The sequence below is a fragment of the Chiloscyllium plagiosum genome, unplaced genomic scaffold, assembly GCF_037043375.1.
Source record: "Chiloscyllium plagiosum isolate Xiang-an unplaced genomic scaffold, Cpla_swu_hap1 HiC_scaffold_9, whole genome shotgun sequence".
NCBI lineage: Eukaryota > Metazoa > Chordata > Chondrichthyes > Orectolobiformes > Hemiscylliidae > Chiloscyllium > Chiloscyllium plagiosum.
The window spans coordinates 112345845-112362266 of record NW_028270147.1 but is presented as its reverse complement, the minus strand read 5'-3'; the positions used below and the strand labels follow the sequence as shown (position 1 = coordinate 112362266).

The following is a 16422-nucleotide window of genomic DNA, read 5'->3' as shown; positions in this document are numbered from 1 at the left end:
CAGCCCCTCACACTTCCTCTTCTCTCTCTCTCTCTGTCACAGAGAATCATTGATGTGAACAACACTGAATGAGGCCATTTGGCCCATTGTGTCTGTATTGGTCGACAAAAATATCTAAACACTGCTCCAATGTCATGAGAGTTTGTGACTCAACCAGCCTTTCAGGCAGTGAGTTCCAGACTCCTACCACCCTCTGAGCGAAAACATTTCTCAATTCTCTTCTCAGGGTCTACCTCAACTGAACCTGAACTCACTTGAGTTGAGAAGGATGAGAGGAGATCTGACTGCAATGTATAACATTCTAACAGGGCTGGACAGATTTGATGCTGGAAGGAGGTTTCCTCTGGTTGGGGAGTCTGGAACCAGGGGACACATTCTCGGGGGGTACAGGGTAGACCTTTCGGACTGAGATGAGGAAACATTCCTTCACTCAGAGGATGGTCAACCTGTGGAATTCTGTTCAAGTTGTTGAGGACAAAGGACTGAATATGTTCAAGAAAAAGACAGAGGTAATTGTTTTGCATTTTAACAACATCAAGGGGTATGGGAAGATGATAGGAATATGGCATTAAGACAGAGGAACATCCATGGACATATTGAATGACAGAGATACTCAAAGGGCCGAATGGCCTATTCCTACTCTATGTCTCTATGTTGGTGTTACCTTCAATCTCTGCCACTTGGTATTGTTCCCTCTACTCATGGAAAAGGTGCCTTCCTACCAATCCTATCTCGGCATCTCATAATCTTACAGCCCTCTGTCAGGTCCCCTCTCAACCTTCACTGCTCCAAGGAAAACAATTCCAGTCTTTCTAATCTTTCCTCATCGCTCAGACCCTCCAGGCCAGGCAGCGTCCTGGTAAATCTCCTCTGTACCCTCTCGAGTATAATCACATCCTTCCCAGAATGTGGTGTCCAGAACGTGTCTCGCTCTCTCTCTATCACTGTCTCTCTGTCTCTCATCTGCCATGTCTTTCTCTCTACATCTCTCTCCCACTCTTAATCTCTCTCATATTCTATCTCTCCCACTCTGTCTCATAGCCACTCTCTCTAACTCTCATTTGCTTCTTCACTCTGTCTCACAATCTCCATTTCTTCACCTCTCACTGTTTCCCTCATTCACTCCCTCACTCCCTCCAATTGTGATCTGCCTCTCTCTATTCCTTCCTCTTTTACTCTTCCTCCCTCTCTTTTGTCTCTACAGTCTCCCTCTCTCTCTCTCTCCAGCACTCTCTCAAATCCTACTCTTGTCTCTCTCTCTCACTCACAACCCAACCCTTCTATCCTGATTCCCTTTACTCTTAGTCTCACACTCTCTTTCTCTTTCTCTGTCTGTTTCTCTCTTTCTCTTTCTCCATCCCTCTCAGTAACACCTTATTTCTCTCTCTCTATCCCTCAACCTCACCATCTCTACCTCCCTCTACCTCTCACTCACTCGCTTCACACATCTCACACTGTCCCAGACACTCCTCATTCTCTATCTCTCACCCTTTCACGCATACCGTCTCCCTCTATCTCTCTCACTGACCCTCTTCTCTCTCTTTTCCACAGTCTGCCAGGTGGCAATATTTAAATGCAGGGCGAATCCCCCTCTGCTTTGCCTCATGAGTGCATGTTAACCATTGACCCCAGAGGCATGTCTTCTCCTGGAGTAAGGCCCCATTTCCCACACTGAGCAGGCTTTAGCCTCTCTCAGGAAGATGGACAGATTCTTGTCAAATGAAGGGCAGTTCTGTGCTGTTGGCCTATTCTCACTGGGGAATGGTTTGGACACAAACCTCATTCCATGAAGGCCCAGCAGAGAGAGGAGACCCTCAGGCCATCAATGTGAGCTGGAGGGGCAGGACAGGCTCTGACCCACTGACCCAGCCTGACAATCACAACATGTTCCAATCCTTTCCCCTGTCCTTCCCCTTCCATGATCAGTCTCCAGGTCAGGGTGTTCCACTGCGATGAGAGCTGGATAATCACATAGTTACAACAGAATGGAACTCAGCCCCATACCCACCATGGTGTCCATGACCCACTGGACTCTCCAAAAGGGACCAGTAAACATGGAACTCCTTCCACTGGATAGTCTGCTAATACATATGGACCACCCTGCAATCGACACTATTAAACATGGGCATCCTTCCCACTGGACCCTCCAATAGAAACCAGCAAACTGGGACTTCCTTCCCAATGGACAGTCCAATGGAGACCAGTAAACATGGACATCCATACCATTGGATCATCCAATTAATACCAGCAAACATGGGCCTCCTTTCCACTGGACTGTCCAGTAGAGACCAGTAAACACGAGCCTCCTTCCTACTGGATGTTCCAACAGATAACAGGAACCATAGGCCTCCTTCCCCCTGTACCTTCCAATAGATACCACGAGATATGTGTCTCATTCCTGCGGGAACCTCCAACTGAGATCAATAAACATGGGCCTTCTTCCCATTAGACTTTCCAGTATCTCAGCATTAAACCCAAATAGGCCTCTGATTTCCATTCCCACAACATTGTCCGCCTCTGCATTACATCAGCCCCTTGACCACAGAAACCTTCATTCCTGTTTTTCCCACTCCATGCTTCTGATGTCCTCTCCCAGCTTCCCCCATCCATACTCCATAAATCCCAACTGTCTGAAATGGAGTGGTCCCTTCCCTGTCTCACATCAAGGAGGAGATGGACAGATTTTTAGTTGGTAATGGGTTAAAGGATGATGGAGAGTGGGCAGGAAAGTGGAGTTGAGGCTGAGATGGGATCAGCCATGATTGTATTAAATGGTGGAGCGGGCTCGAGGGGCTGAATTGCCTGCTCCTGCTCCTAGTTCTTATGTTCATCCACCCCCTCCCAATTGCTGCAACTTTGTGAATCATCTTGGAATGTTTTGGACATTGAAGGTGCTATGTGAATTCAAGATCTGTGTGGATTTTATGTGGGGACAGAATTGTGCGGGTGGGGGAGGTGATAGCTCCAGCAAGTGAATATCCTGCTGAGAGGCTCCAGCCTTCCATATGCAGAATGGGGAAGTGGGGGAGTCAGAATATACTGTCAGGGTCCATGGCACTCTCCCCCACAATGTGGTTGGCTCTGAACTGCCCTCTGAACTGGCCAAGCAAGGCACTCAGTTGTATAAATCGTGATGACGTCTCGACAAAGAAATAAGATGGGACAGACCACCCAGCATCGATCTAAACACCAAAAAGACAATGACAGAAATAGCCCTGTCTACCCTGCTCCATCCTCCTTACTGACATCTGGGGGCGAGTGCCAAATTCAGGAGAGCTGTCTCACAGACTAGTCAAGCAACAGCCTGACACAGTCACACTCACAGAATCATACCTTACAGACAATGTCCCAGACATCACCATCACTGTCCCTGAATGTGTCCTGTCCCACCAGAAGGGCAGACCCAGCAGAGCTGGCAGCACAGTGGTGTACAGCCAGGAGGGAGTTACCTTGGGAGTCCTCTCTGCTGACTCCAGACCCCATGGAGTCTCATGACACCAGGTTAAACATGGGTGAGGAAACCTCCTGTTGATCATCACATACTACCCTCCCTCGGCTGATGAATCAGCGTCTTCTCCATGTTGAACAGCACATGGTGGAAGCACTGAGGGTGATGACAGCACAGAATGTACTCTGGGTGGGGGATTTCAATGCCCACCACTGAGAGTGGTTCTGCAGCAGCATTACTGATCGAGCTGGTCGGGTCCTAAAGGACAAAGCTGCAGGACTGGGCCTGCAGCTGATAGTGAAGGAAACAACAAGAGGGAAAAATCTACTTGCCCTCATCTTCACCAATCTTGTGGCTGTAGCTGCATCTGTCCTGTATGTGTAAGATTGACCATCATAGAGTCCTTTTGGAAACAAAGTCTGACCATCACATTGAGAATACCCTCCATTGTGCTGTGTGGTACTATCACTGTGCTAAATAGGACAGACTTTGAACAGATCGAGCAACTCAAGGCAAGCTCAGAAGTGGTGATGATTGCCAATGATTCCATAATGTTCAGCATCATTCACAACTCCTCAAAAACTGAAGCAGTCCATGATCAGATGCACCAACATGTGGACAATATCCAGGTTTAGTCTGAAAAGCGACATTTCACATTGGTTCCATGCAAATGCTAGGCCAATAAGAGACAATTCAACCATCACCCCTTGACAGTGAATGGTATTATTATCATTGAATCCCCACTGTCAACATCCAGAAACTCAATTGGCTTACCACGGAAACACAATGGTTACAAGAGCAGGCTCGAGGCTAGCAATACTGCATCTAGTAACTCACCTCCTGATTCCCCCAAAGCCTGTCGATCATCAACAAGGCACAAGTCAGAATTGTGATAGAATACACCCCCATTTTCTGGATGGGTGCAGTTCCAACAACATTCATAGAGTGATGGTGTCACAGAATCACAGGCCCTACAGCCAAACGTGTCCATGCTGACCAGGTTTCCAAACCTGAACGAGTCCCATTTGCCTGTGTTTTGCCCATATCTCTCTAACCTTTCCTATCCATGTCAATCATATCCTATGTCTCCCTTATGCACTCAAAAAGTTTGATACTGTTCAGAGCAAAGCAGCCTGCTTGGTTGACATCACATCCACAAAGCAGCCATCTTACCACCATTGACACTTAGTATCTTATTATCTATAAGATACACTGCAGAGATTCACCAAAGATCCTCATACAACACCTTCCAAACCCAAAAATAGAAATTGTACGAAAAGCTCAAGTATGAAGGGTCACGTGCCCCAAAGCGTTAACTCTGATTTCTCTTCACAGATGCTGCCAGATCTGCTGAGCTTTCCAGCAATTTCTGTTTTTGTCTCTGATTTACAGCAGCTGCAGTTCTTTTGGTACCTTCCAAACACATGAACAGCTCCAGTTAGAAGGACAAGAGCAGCAGATATATGGGAACAGCATGTCTGCAAATTCATCTCCAAGGCACATAACATCCTGACTTGGAAATATATCACTGTTCCATCACTGTAAGTGGGTCAAAATCCTGGAATTGCCTCACTAAGGACATTGTGGGTCAACATACAGCACGTGATCTATAGCAGTTCAAGAAGGCAGCACCTTCTCAAGGGCAACTAGGGACGGGTAGCAAATGCTGACCCAGCCAGTGACGCCCACATCCAATGAATGAATATATAAAAACAAATGAAGAGTCCCTCAGGAGGGGAGAGGGAATGTTCAAGGTCCTGAACTCCATTCCCCAGCCCAGGCAGCTTGTCTACCAATGAATGAATGAATGAGATGACAGATTAGGGACAGCCTCATACTGTGGACCCAGGTCTGTAAGAGGGAATTAGAGACAAGTTGAAAAGGAAAGATTTGCTGGGTTAGGGGGAGAAAGATGGAGAGTGAGACTAACTGGGTCACTCACAGGCACAATGGGCTGAATGGCCATCCCCCCGTACTGTTAGATTCCAGGGAGTGCAGACGGTTCACAGTTTTCTTCCGTCTCAGTAACAAACATCCAGCTGCTCCGAACTCCTTCTTTCACTTCCTCTCTTGGTGAAGTTTCAACCTTGCGCTCTGACAGTCTTTGCAGTTATTTTTTGCACTGTGGCTTTCTGCTGTGGTCAGAATCTCTAATAATAAGTGTCCAATCAGTGACAATCACAGCAGCTAAGAGCAGTCAGGACTGAGGAGCCAGGCTCACTGTGAAACATCTTGGGAAGATCAAAGCCATCCTCTTCAGCTCCCGGTACAAACTCCATCCCTCTCCCTGAGCACTATCTGCTGCTCAACCAGACTCTTTACAACCTTGACTTCATTTCTGAGAATGATCTGAGCCTTATATCCCCCATATTACAAAGATCTGCCACTGAAAATCTCAGCCATGTCTTTTGGACTCCAAACGTGACCATTCCAATGTTGTCCTGAACCGTATCATAGCCAGTGCCCTTCATAAACCTCAGCTCATCCCAAACTGTACTGCTTGTATCTGGACTCACACCAAGTCCCATTCTCCCATCCCACACCGTGCTCGCTGACTGACATTTGCTCCTGGTCCATCAACATCTGATTTTAAAATTCTCATCCTTGTTCTCAACCTACTCCATGTCCTCCACCCTCCCTTTCCTCCACCCTCCCTCCCCTCAGTCAGTGTGGTCAGCAACCTTAGATATATGGCTTTCTATGCGTTCATCTAAGTTATTGAGAAATATCATAAAAAGCTGAGGTCCCAGCACAGATCCCTGGGAATACCACTATTCACATATTGCTCAATGGAGGAAACACACATCCCCAATTGGTCTCACCTCCTTCTTTCTCACTATAAGCCAGCTAATTTTTTTTCTCCAGCTCAATCTCCAGTTCCCTATTGAAGACCTGAGTTCACAGCCTGAGCCTGCCCCTAACGTGGTCTCCAATTTGGCATCTTATTCAATCATTGGGAGACAAGCTGCCTAGGCTTGGGGCGTAGAACAGCGAACATAGAATATAGGACATAGTGCATAGAACAGTACAGTACAGTAGAGACCCTTCAGCCCTCGATGTTGTGCCAACATTTTATCCCACTCTAAGATCAAACTAACCTTCATATCCTATATTTTACTATCATCCATGTGCCTATCCATCAGTTACTTAAATGTCTCTAATCTATCTGATTCTGCTACCACTCTGGCAGTGCATTCCATGCACCCACCACACTCTGTGTAAAGAACGTACCTCCGACGTCTCCCCTAAACCTTCCTTCAATCACCTTAAAATTATGCCCCCTCATGATAGCCATTTCTGCCCTGGGAAAAGTCTCTGGTATCCACTCTATCTATGCCTGTCATCATCTTGTTTACCTCTATCAAGTTACCTCTCATCCTTTTTCACTTCAATGAGAAAAACCCTAACATTTCTTCATAAGACATGCTCTCCAGTCCAGGCAGCATCCTGGTAAATCTCCACTGCACCCTCTCTAAAGCTTCCACATTCTTCCTATAGTGAGGCAACCAGAACTGAACACAGTATTCCTAGTGTGGTTTAACCAAGGCTTTATTGGACTGCAGCATAACCTTGCTGCTCTTGAACGCAATTCCCCCCAGCTACCGAAACACACCATATACCTTCTTAACAACTCGATCAACTTGTGCGGCAACTTTAAGGGATCTCTGGATGTGGACCCCAAGATCCCTCTGTTCCTTCACACTGCCAAGAATCATGCCTTTAACCTTGTCATCTACATTCAAATTCAATCTTCCAAAATGAATCACTTCACACTTTTCCAGTTTGAACTCCATCTGTCACTTCTCAGCAAAACCCTGCATCCTGTCAATGTCCAATCTTCATAAAGTTGTTTTGTCACACCCTCAAAAAATTGAATAAGGCTTGTGAGACATTACCTGCCCCTCACAAAGCCATGCTGAGTATTTCTAATCAAGCTTTGCTTTTACAAACCTCAGAATCTTCTCCAATAATTTGCCCACCACTGATGAAAGACTGACTGGTCTGTAATTCCCAGGGTTATCCCAAATCCCTTTCTTGAACAAGGGAATAACATTTGCCACACTCCAATCATCTGGTACTACTCCAGTGGACAGGATGCAAACATCATCACCAAAGGCACAGCAATCTCTTCCTTCACTTCCCGTAGTAACGTTGGGTATATCCAGTCTGGGCCAGGGGACTTATCGAGTTTCATGCTTTTCAAAATTATCAGCACATCCTCCTTCTTAACATCTGTTTGAGTGTATCAGCCTGTATCACGCTGTCCTCACAAATGACAAAGTCCCTCTCACTAGTGACTATTGAAACAAAGTATTCATTAAGGACTTACTGTACAACACGGCACAAGCTCCATCCACTATCCCTGATCGGCCCTACCCTCACTCTAACCATCATGTTTTTCCTCACATAAGTTTCGAATGCCTGAGGGTTTTCCTTAATCTTACCCACCAAGGCTTTCTCATGCCTGCCCTGTATGACAGCTATGGAGTTTTGGATGGACTCACTTTGGAGCATCCATGATGCTGAGGAGAGCATGGATAGCATGTTTAGTGAATGGGTCACACCAGAGATTAGGATTGCTTAGGTAAAAAGGGAATGGGTGACCAAAAGGCAAAGAAAGAGCAGAAAGGCAGTGCAGGTGTCCTCTGCGGTCATCTCCCTCCAAAAGAGATATACCGTTTTGGACACTGTTGGGGGAGATGGCTCACCAGGGGAAAGCAGCAGGAGCCAGATTCATGGCACCATGGCTGGCTGTGCTGTACAGAAGGGTGGGAAAAAGAGTGGAAGGGGAATAGTCATTGGGGATTCAATTGTAAGGGGAGTATACAGTTGGTTCTGTGGTGGAGAACGAGACTCCCAAATGGTATGTTGCCTCCCAGATGCATGGGTCAGAGACATTTCAGATCGGTTATAGGACATTCTGAAGGGAGAGGTTGAACACCCAACTGTCGTGGTGCACATAGGCACCAATGATATCGGTAATAAACGGGCTGAGATCCGACAAGTAGAATTTAGGGAGTTAGGAGTCAAGTTAAAAAGTACAACCTCAGAGGTAGTAATCTCAGGATTGCTACCAGTGCCATGTGCTAGTCGGAGTAGAAATGAAAAAATAGGCTGGATTACTGAGTGGCTTGAGAGATGGTGCAATCGGGAGGTTTTCAGATTTTTGGGACATTGGAACCGGTTCTGGGGGAAGTGGGACTATTACAAATCAGACAGTCTACACCTGAGTAAGGCTGGAACCAATGTCCTTGGGGGTGCTTTTGTTACCGCTGTTGGGGAGGGTTTAAGCTAATATGACCGGGAATGGTAACAAAATAAGGAGGTTAGTGGACAGTTAGGAGGTAGTAACTAAAGCCTGTAAGAAACTAGATAATGAAGGCAGCGTGACTAAGGGGAAGAATAGGTAGGGAGCAGATGATGAAAACAAAGGGACAAGTGGTCTTAAGTACATTTGTTTTAATGCAGTAAGTAAGGCAGAGAAAATTAGTGCATAGATTAGTACCTGGCAGTATAATGATTAGATTAGATTCCCTACAGTGCAGAAACAGGCCCTCTGGCCCAGCAGGTCCACACCAACCCTCCAAAGAGTAACTCACCCAGACCCATTCCCATACTCTGTATTTACTCCTGACTAATACAGTGAGTAATTTAGCACGGCCAATTCACCTAACCTGCACATCTTTGGATTGTGGGCGGTAACCAGAGCACCGGAGGAAACCCATGCAGACACGGGGAGAATGTGCAAACTCCATATGGACAGTCACCCAAGGTTGGAATCGAAACCGCGTTCCTGGCACTGTGAGGCACCAGTGCTAACCAGTGAGACACCGGGCCACCCCGGCTATGATGTTATTGCTATTACTGAGACTTGGTTGAGGGAAGGGCAAGATTGGCAACTAAATATCCAGAGTATACAGATACTTCAAGTGGGATAGAAAGGGAGGCAAAAGAGGTGGAGGAGTTGCGTTACTGGTCAGAGAGGATATCACAGCTGTACTGAAGGAGGGCACTATGGAGGACTCGAGCAGTGAGGCAATATGGGGGCAGAGCTCAGAAACAGGAAGGGAGTGGGAACAATGTTGGGGCTGAACTATATGCCTCCCAACAGTGAATATGAGGTACAAATATGTGAACGCATCATGGAAAGATGTAGGATCAAGAAGGTTGTGGTGATGGGAGATTTTAATTTTCCCAACATTGACTGGGATTCATTTAGTGTTCGAGATTTAGATGGAGCAGAATTTGTAAGGAGTATCCGGGAGGATTTTATAGAGCAGTATGTAAATTGTCCAACTCAGGAAGGGGCCATACTGGACTTGGTGTTGGGGAATGAGCCTGGCCAGGTGGTTGAAATTTCAGTCAGGGATTTCTTTGGAAACAGTGATCACAATTCTATAAGTTTTAGAATACTCACAAGAGTGGTCCTAAAGGAAGAGGGCTAAACTAGGGTAAGGTCAACTATAGCAAAATTCAGCAGGAGCTGGGGAATGTGGATGAGGAGCAGCTGTTTGAGGGTAAATCCACATTTGATATGTGGGAGGCTTTTAAAGAAAGGTTGGTTCGAGTCAGGACAGACATGTCCCTGTAAAAAATGAGGGATTGAAATCAAGATTAGGGAACCCTGGATGACAGGTGAAATTGTGAGACTAGCTAAGAGGAAAAAGGATGCATACATATGGTCTAGGTGGCTGAAAACAGACAAAGCTTTGGAAGAATATCGGGAAAGTAGGACCAATCTGAAATGAGGAATTATAAGGGCTAAAGGGGTCATGAAATCTCATTAACAAACAGGGTTAAGGAAAATCCCAAAACCTTTTATTCATATATAAGGAGCAAGAGGGTGACTAGAGAAAGGGTTGGCCCACTCAAGGACAAAGGAGGAATGTTATGTGTGTAGTCAGAGAAAATGGCTGAGATTCTCAATGAGTACTTTGTTTCAGTATTCACCAAGGAGAGGGACATGACAGATGTTGAGGTGAGGGATGCATGTTTGATTACTCTAGGTCAAGTCGCCATAAGGAAGGGAGAAGTGTTGGGTATTCTAAAAGGCATTAAGGTAGACAACATTTGAAGGATATGGATGGGATCTATCCCAGGTTACTGAGGGAAGCAACAGAGGAAATAGCTGGGGCCTTAACAGGTATCTTTGTCACAATCTTGAACCTGGGTGAGGTCCCAGAGGACTGGAGAATTGCTGATGTTGTCCCCTTGTTTAAGAAGCATCGCAAGGATAATCCAGGTAATTCTAGACTGGAGAGCCTCACGTCAGTGGTAGGGAAGTTGCTGGAGAAGATACTGAGGGATAGGATCTAATTATATTTGGAAGGAAATGGGTTTATCAGTGATAGGCAGCAAGGCTTTCTGCAGGGAATGTTATGTCTTACTCACCTAATAGAATTCTTTGAAGAAATGACAAAGTTGATTGATAAGGGAAGGGCTGTCATTGTCATATACATGGACTTCAGTAAGGTGTTTGATCAGGTTCCCCATGCCAACCGGATGAAGAAAGTGAAGTTGCATGAGGTCCAGGGTGTACTAGCTAAATGGATAGAGAACAGGCTGGGCAACAGGAGACAGAGAGTAGTAGTGGAAATGAGTTTCTCAAAATGGAGAACTGTGACTAATGGTGTTCCACAGGGATCCGTGCATAAACCACTCTTGTTTGTGATATCCAGACCCACACCACCCTGTGGGTAAGGTATAGGTCTGATTAACGAGGAAGGTATAGGTCTGATTAACGAGTCTGCAGATGACACGAAGATTGGTGGAGGAGCAGATAGTGAAGGGGACTGTCAGAGAATACATAGATTGGAGAGTTGGGCTGAGAAACGGACACATGGAGTTCAATCCGGTCAAATGCGAGCTGATGAATCTTGGAAATCCAATTCTAGAGTGAACTATACAGTGAATAGAAAGCCCTGAGGAAAAGTAATGTGCAGAGAGATCTGGGTGTTTAGGTCCATTGTATCCTGATGGTGGCAACGCAGGTCAATAGAGTGGTCAAGAAGGCATATGGCATGCTTTCCTTCATTGGACGAGGTACTGCGTACAAGGGTTGGCAGGTCATATTACAATTGTATCGGAGTTTGGCTTGGCCACATTTGGAATACTACGTCCAGTTCTGGTTGCCACATTACTAGAAGGATGTGGATGCTTTGGAGAGGGTGCAGAGGAGATTCACCAAGATTGCCTGGTAGGGAGGGCGCTAGCTATGAAGAGAGGTTGAGTAGATTAGGATTATTTTCATTAGAATGTTGAAGATTGAGGGGGGCCCTACAAAATCATGAGAGGTGTAAACAGAGTGGATAGCAAGAAGCTCTTTCCCAGAGTGGAGGACTCAATTACTAGGAGTCATGAGTTCAAGGTGAGAGGCGAAAGGTTTAAGGGAGATATGCATGGAAAGTTCCTTACGCAGAGGGTGGTTGGTGCCTGGAATGCGTTGCCAGTGGAGGTGGTAGAGGCCAGCATGATAGCATAATTAAAGGTGTATCTAGACAGATACATGAATGGGCAGGGAGCACAGGGATACAGGTCCTTGGAAAATAGGTGACAGGTTTAGATAGAGGATCTGGATCGATGCAGGCTTAGAGGGCCGAAGGGCCTGTTCCTGTGCTTTTCTTTGTTCTTTGTTCTTTGAACTGAGGAAGCTTAAAGGAACAGAGTGATCTTGGGGTGCTTATCCACTGATTCCTGAATGTGGCAAAACAGGTTAACAGAGCAGTATAAAGGGACAGGGGACACTTGCCTTGGTCATTTCAGGTATTGGGTTATAAAAACAGGAGGATATGCTGCAGTTAAGCAGAACATTGGCTTAATGTTAGGCCACAGCTCTAGTACTGTGTGCAGTTCAGGTCACCACACTGTAGGAAGGAGGTGGTTGCACTGGATGGAGTACAGAGGAGAATCACCAGGATGTTGCGTGGGATGGAATTTCTCAGTGATGAAGAGAAATTGGATCAGCTCGGGGTTATTTTCTTCAGAGCAGAGAAAGTGGAGGGGGGATCTGATAGAGGTGTATCAGGTTATGAGGGGAATGGACAGGGTGGATAGAAAGCAGCTGTTCTCCTTCATGGGAGGGTCAATAACAAGTTGGCTCACATTCAGTGTGAAAGATAGGAGGCTTCAATATGTTTTAAGGAAAATGTTTTTCACCCAGAGGGTGGTGTGGGTCTGGAAGGCACAGCCTGGGAGGCTAGTTGATGTGGGAAACCACACAAACTTTAAAAAGTACTTGGGTGAGCAGTTGAAATGTCATAACATTCAAGCTATGGGCCTCATGTTGGAAAGTGGGACTGGTGTAGGTTTAGTGTAGTTTGGCTGGTATGCAATTAATGGGCTGAAGAGCCTCTTCTATACTATGTGATTTTATGATTCTGTTGGGTGCAGTTTTGATCTCCTTATCTGAGGAAGGATATTCTGGCTGTGGAGGGAGGGCAGTGAAGTTATACCAGACTGATTCCTGGGATTCCTTAGATCTGATGAGAAACTGGATCAGTTAGGACTATATTCACTGGAGGTTAGAAGATTGAGAGGAATCACATTGAAACATTCAAAATGTGAACAAGACAAAACTGGAAAAACGCAGGAAAGGTGTTCCTGATGACTGGGGAATCCAGAACCAGGAATTACAGTTTAAAGAAAAGGGAAAGGCCATTTCAGACTGAAATGAGGAGACATTTCTTTAGCCAAAGAGTGCAAAGCTCGTGGGATATTCTGTCACAGGAAGCACCTGAGCCTAAAACCTTCAATGTTTTCAAGAAGAGGATAGATATAGTTCTTAGGACAAAAGGAATTAAAAGTTATGGGGAAGAAAGTGGGAACAGGGACTAAGTTGAATGATCAGCCATGGTCATATTGAATGGCAGAGCTGACTCAAAGGGCTGAATGGCCTCCTCCTGCTCCTAGTTCCTTTGTTTCTATGTTTGAGAGACTGTTCATAAACATGGAAACGTATGGAATTATAGAGTCATAGAGTCATCAAGTCCTACAGCACAGAGACAGCCCTTTGGCCCAAACTGGACCGTGCTGACCAAAATATCCATCCACGCTAACCCCATTTCCTAGCCCTTGGCCCATGTCCTTCAAAGGTTTTCCTCTCTATGTATTTATCCAAATGCCTTTTAAATGTGTTAATGTACCCACCTCATCACTTCCACCGGCAGCTCATTCCATATGCGTGCCACCCTCTGTGTAAAAATGTTGTCCCTCAGGTTCTCTTTTAGTCTTTCCCCTCCAACCTTAAACTGATACCCTCTCGTCCTCGATTCCCCAACCCTGGAAAAAAGACTGAATGCATTCACCCTGTCCATGTCTCTCATGACCTTATACACTTCTAAAAGATCCACCATCAGTCTCACATGCTTTAAGAAAAATGTCCTAATTTGTCCAACCTCTCCTGAAAACTCAGATCGTTGAGTCCAGGCAACATTCTTGTAAATTTCTTCTGTACTCTTTCTGGTTTAATAAGATCCTTCCTATAACAAGGTGACCAAAACTGAACACAATACTCCAAGTGCGACCTCATCGATGTCCTGTACAACTGTAACAAAACTTCGCAACTTCTGGATGCAGGACCCTGAGTGATGAAGGCCAGGACACCAAAAGCCTTCTTCACTGCCCTGTCTAACTGTGACTCAACTTTCAGAGAACCATGTACTTGAACTGCAAGATCCCTTTGTTCCACTACAGTCCTTAAGACCCTACCATTCACCATGAAACTTCGACCTTGATTTGACTTTCTAAAATGCAATAGCTCATACTTATCTACATTATCTACATTTGTCATTTCTCTTCCCACTTCCCCAGCTGATCAAGGTCCTGCTGCAATATCTGATACCCTCCGTGATACCGCCTCTTGTAATGTCATCCACAAACTTACTGATCATGCCTTGCAGATTTTCATCCAAATCATTGATATAGATAACAAACAGTAATGGGCCCAGCACTGAACCCTGAGGCACTCCACAAGTCTGAGGCCTCCAGTCTGGCAAGCATCCTTCCACTATTACCCGCTGCTTCCTACCATCAAGCCAATTAGAGAAAAGTATTTGTCTTCATTCAGGAATTAGTTTGGAGGTAGAAGACAGAGAAGAGGATGATGCGTGTGCTCTCCAATGAACAAGATGTGAATAGTGTTGTCCCCAGGGATCTGGGCTGGGACCTCAGCATTTCATAATATTTCTCAATGACTTGGATGAAGGAATAGAGAACCAATTATCCAAGATTTTTGATCACACTGACTGAAACAGCTTGGAGGAGATAACAGAGATAAGGAGGGTGGAGGACAGGGACGGATTTCTGAACAAGGATGAGAATTTGAAAATCAAGGTGTTGTTGGTCCAGGAGCCAATGTAGGCTTCGGGATGCAGGGGGTTTGGGGAATGGGGCTTGGTACAAGTTTGGATATAGGCAGCAGAATTTGAGATGAGCTGAAGGTTCGGAGGGTGGTTGCTGTGAATTGTGCGAATACAGCATTGGAATTGTCATGTTTGGAGTCCCATAGACATGGCTTAGATTTTCAGTGGCTGATCTTTGCGATATGGAGGATATGGGGCTCAGATCATTCTCAAAGATGTGACCCAGTTTGTAACGAGTCTGGTTGAGCAGCAGACAGTGTTCAGGGAGAGGGATGGAGTTTGGACCAAGATCTGAAGAGGATGGCTTTGATCTTCCCAATGTGTTTCCCAGTGAGCCTGGCTCCTCAGTCCTGACTGCTCTTAACTGCTGTGATTGTCACTAATTGGACACTTATTATTAGAGATTCTGACCACAGCAGAAAGCCCCAGTGTAAAAAATAACTGCAAAGACTGTCAGATCGCAAGATTGAAACTTCACCAAGAGAGGAAGTGAAAGAAGGAGCTCGGAGCAGCTAGACGATTGTTACTGAGAAGGGAGAAAACTGTGAACTCTCTTCATTCCCTGGAATCTGACAGCACAGGAGGCTGGTTCTGGGATTTTTTTGCAGAAACAGCACAGTTTTGGAAAAAGTGTCAGTCACTCTCTCACAAACACACACGCATGCACTCGGAGATCAGAAACAGAATCCAGCAGCAGCTCTGTCTCCAAGCTGTGAAACCTGCACAGAATTGTTCCCTCATTCAGTTTTTAACTGGCAGGATAGACCAAGCAGGGGAGGCAACACAGTGGTGTGTACAGTCGGAAGGGAGTTGCCCTGGAAGTCCTCACCATTAACTATGGAACCTATGAAGCCTCATGACAGCAGGTCAAACATGGGGAAGGAAATTACCACACAGCACCGACCTCCCCTCCAACCTCAACTGAGCAGTCAGTCCTCCTCCATGTTGAACAGTACATACAGGGAGCACTGAGGGTGGGAAGGATGCAGGATATACCCAGAGTGAGGGACTTCAAAGTCCACCATGAAGAGCTGCTCAGAAGCATCACTACTGAGCAAGGTGGTCAAGTTCCACCTGATTCAGCTGCTCGACTGGACCTGGGACAGGTGGTGAGGGAACCAACAAGAGGGAAAAACATACTCACTATCACCCTCACCAATCTGCCTGCTGCTTGTGTATCTGTCCATGACAATATCAGTAATGGTGACCACTGTACAGTCCGTGTGGAGACAAAATCCCATCTTCACAATGAGAGTACCTTACATTTTGTTAGGTAAGAGATACAGGATGTCAGGAAGAACTTTGTTTTTAGCAGCAATTGGTAATGACATGGAAATTAGTGCCCATTCAGCTGAGGCAGGTGAAGACACTCAGTGATTGCAATGGCAGATTGGATGGGCTCTTGATGGAAATAAACCTGCAAGGCCCTGGGGGTCGAGCAGGGGAGGGGGCGGGACTGACTGGATTGCTCCATGAAATGACAGCATTTACCTGACAGGATGAATGTTCTCCCCCTGTGCTGGAAATAGGTCTCACTCAATGAGGGGTTCACAATTAGAGAGTTTGGATGCAGTAAATACAGGACAAATTGTTTCTCCAGGCAGGAGGTTCAGT

General features: G+C 45.8%; 1 pseudogene; it reads right to left on the bottom strand.

The window, feature by feature from the left end:
* Positions 1 to 16422, bottom strand: part of LOC148149255 (centrosome-associated protein 350-like) — a 1171865-nt pseudogene that overhangs the window by 699946 nt on the left and 455497 nt on the right.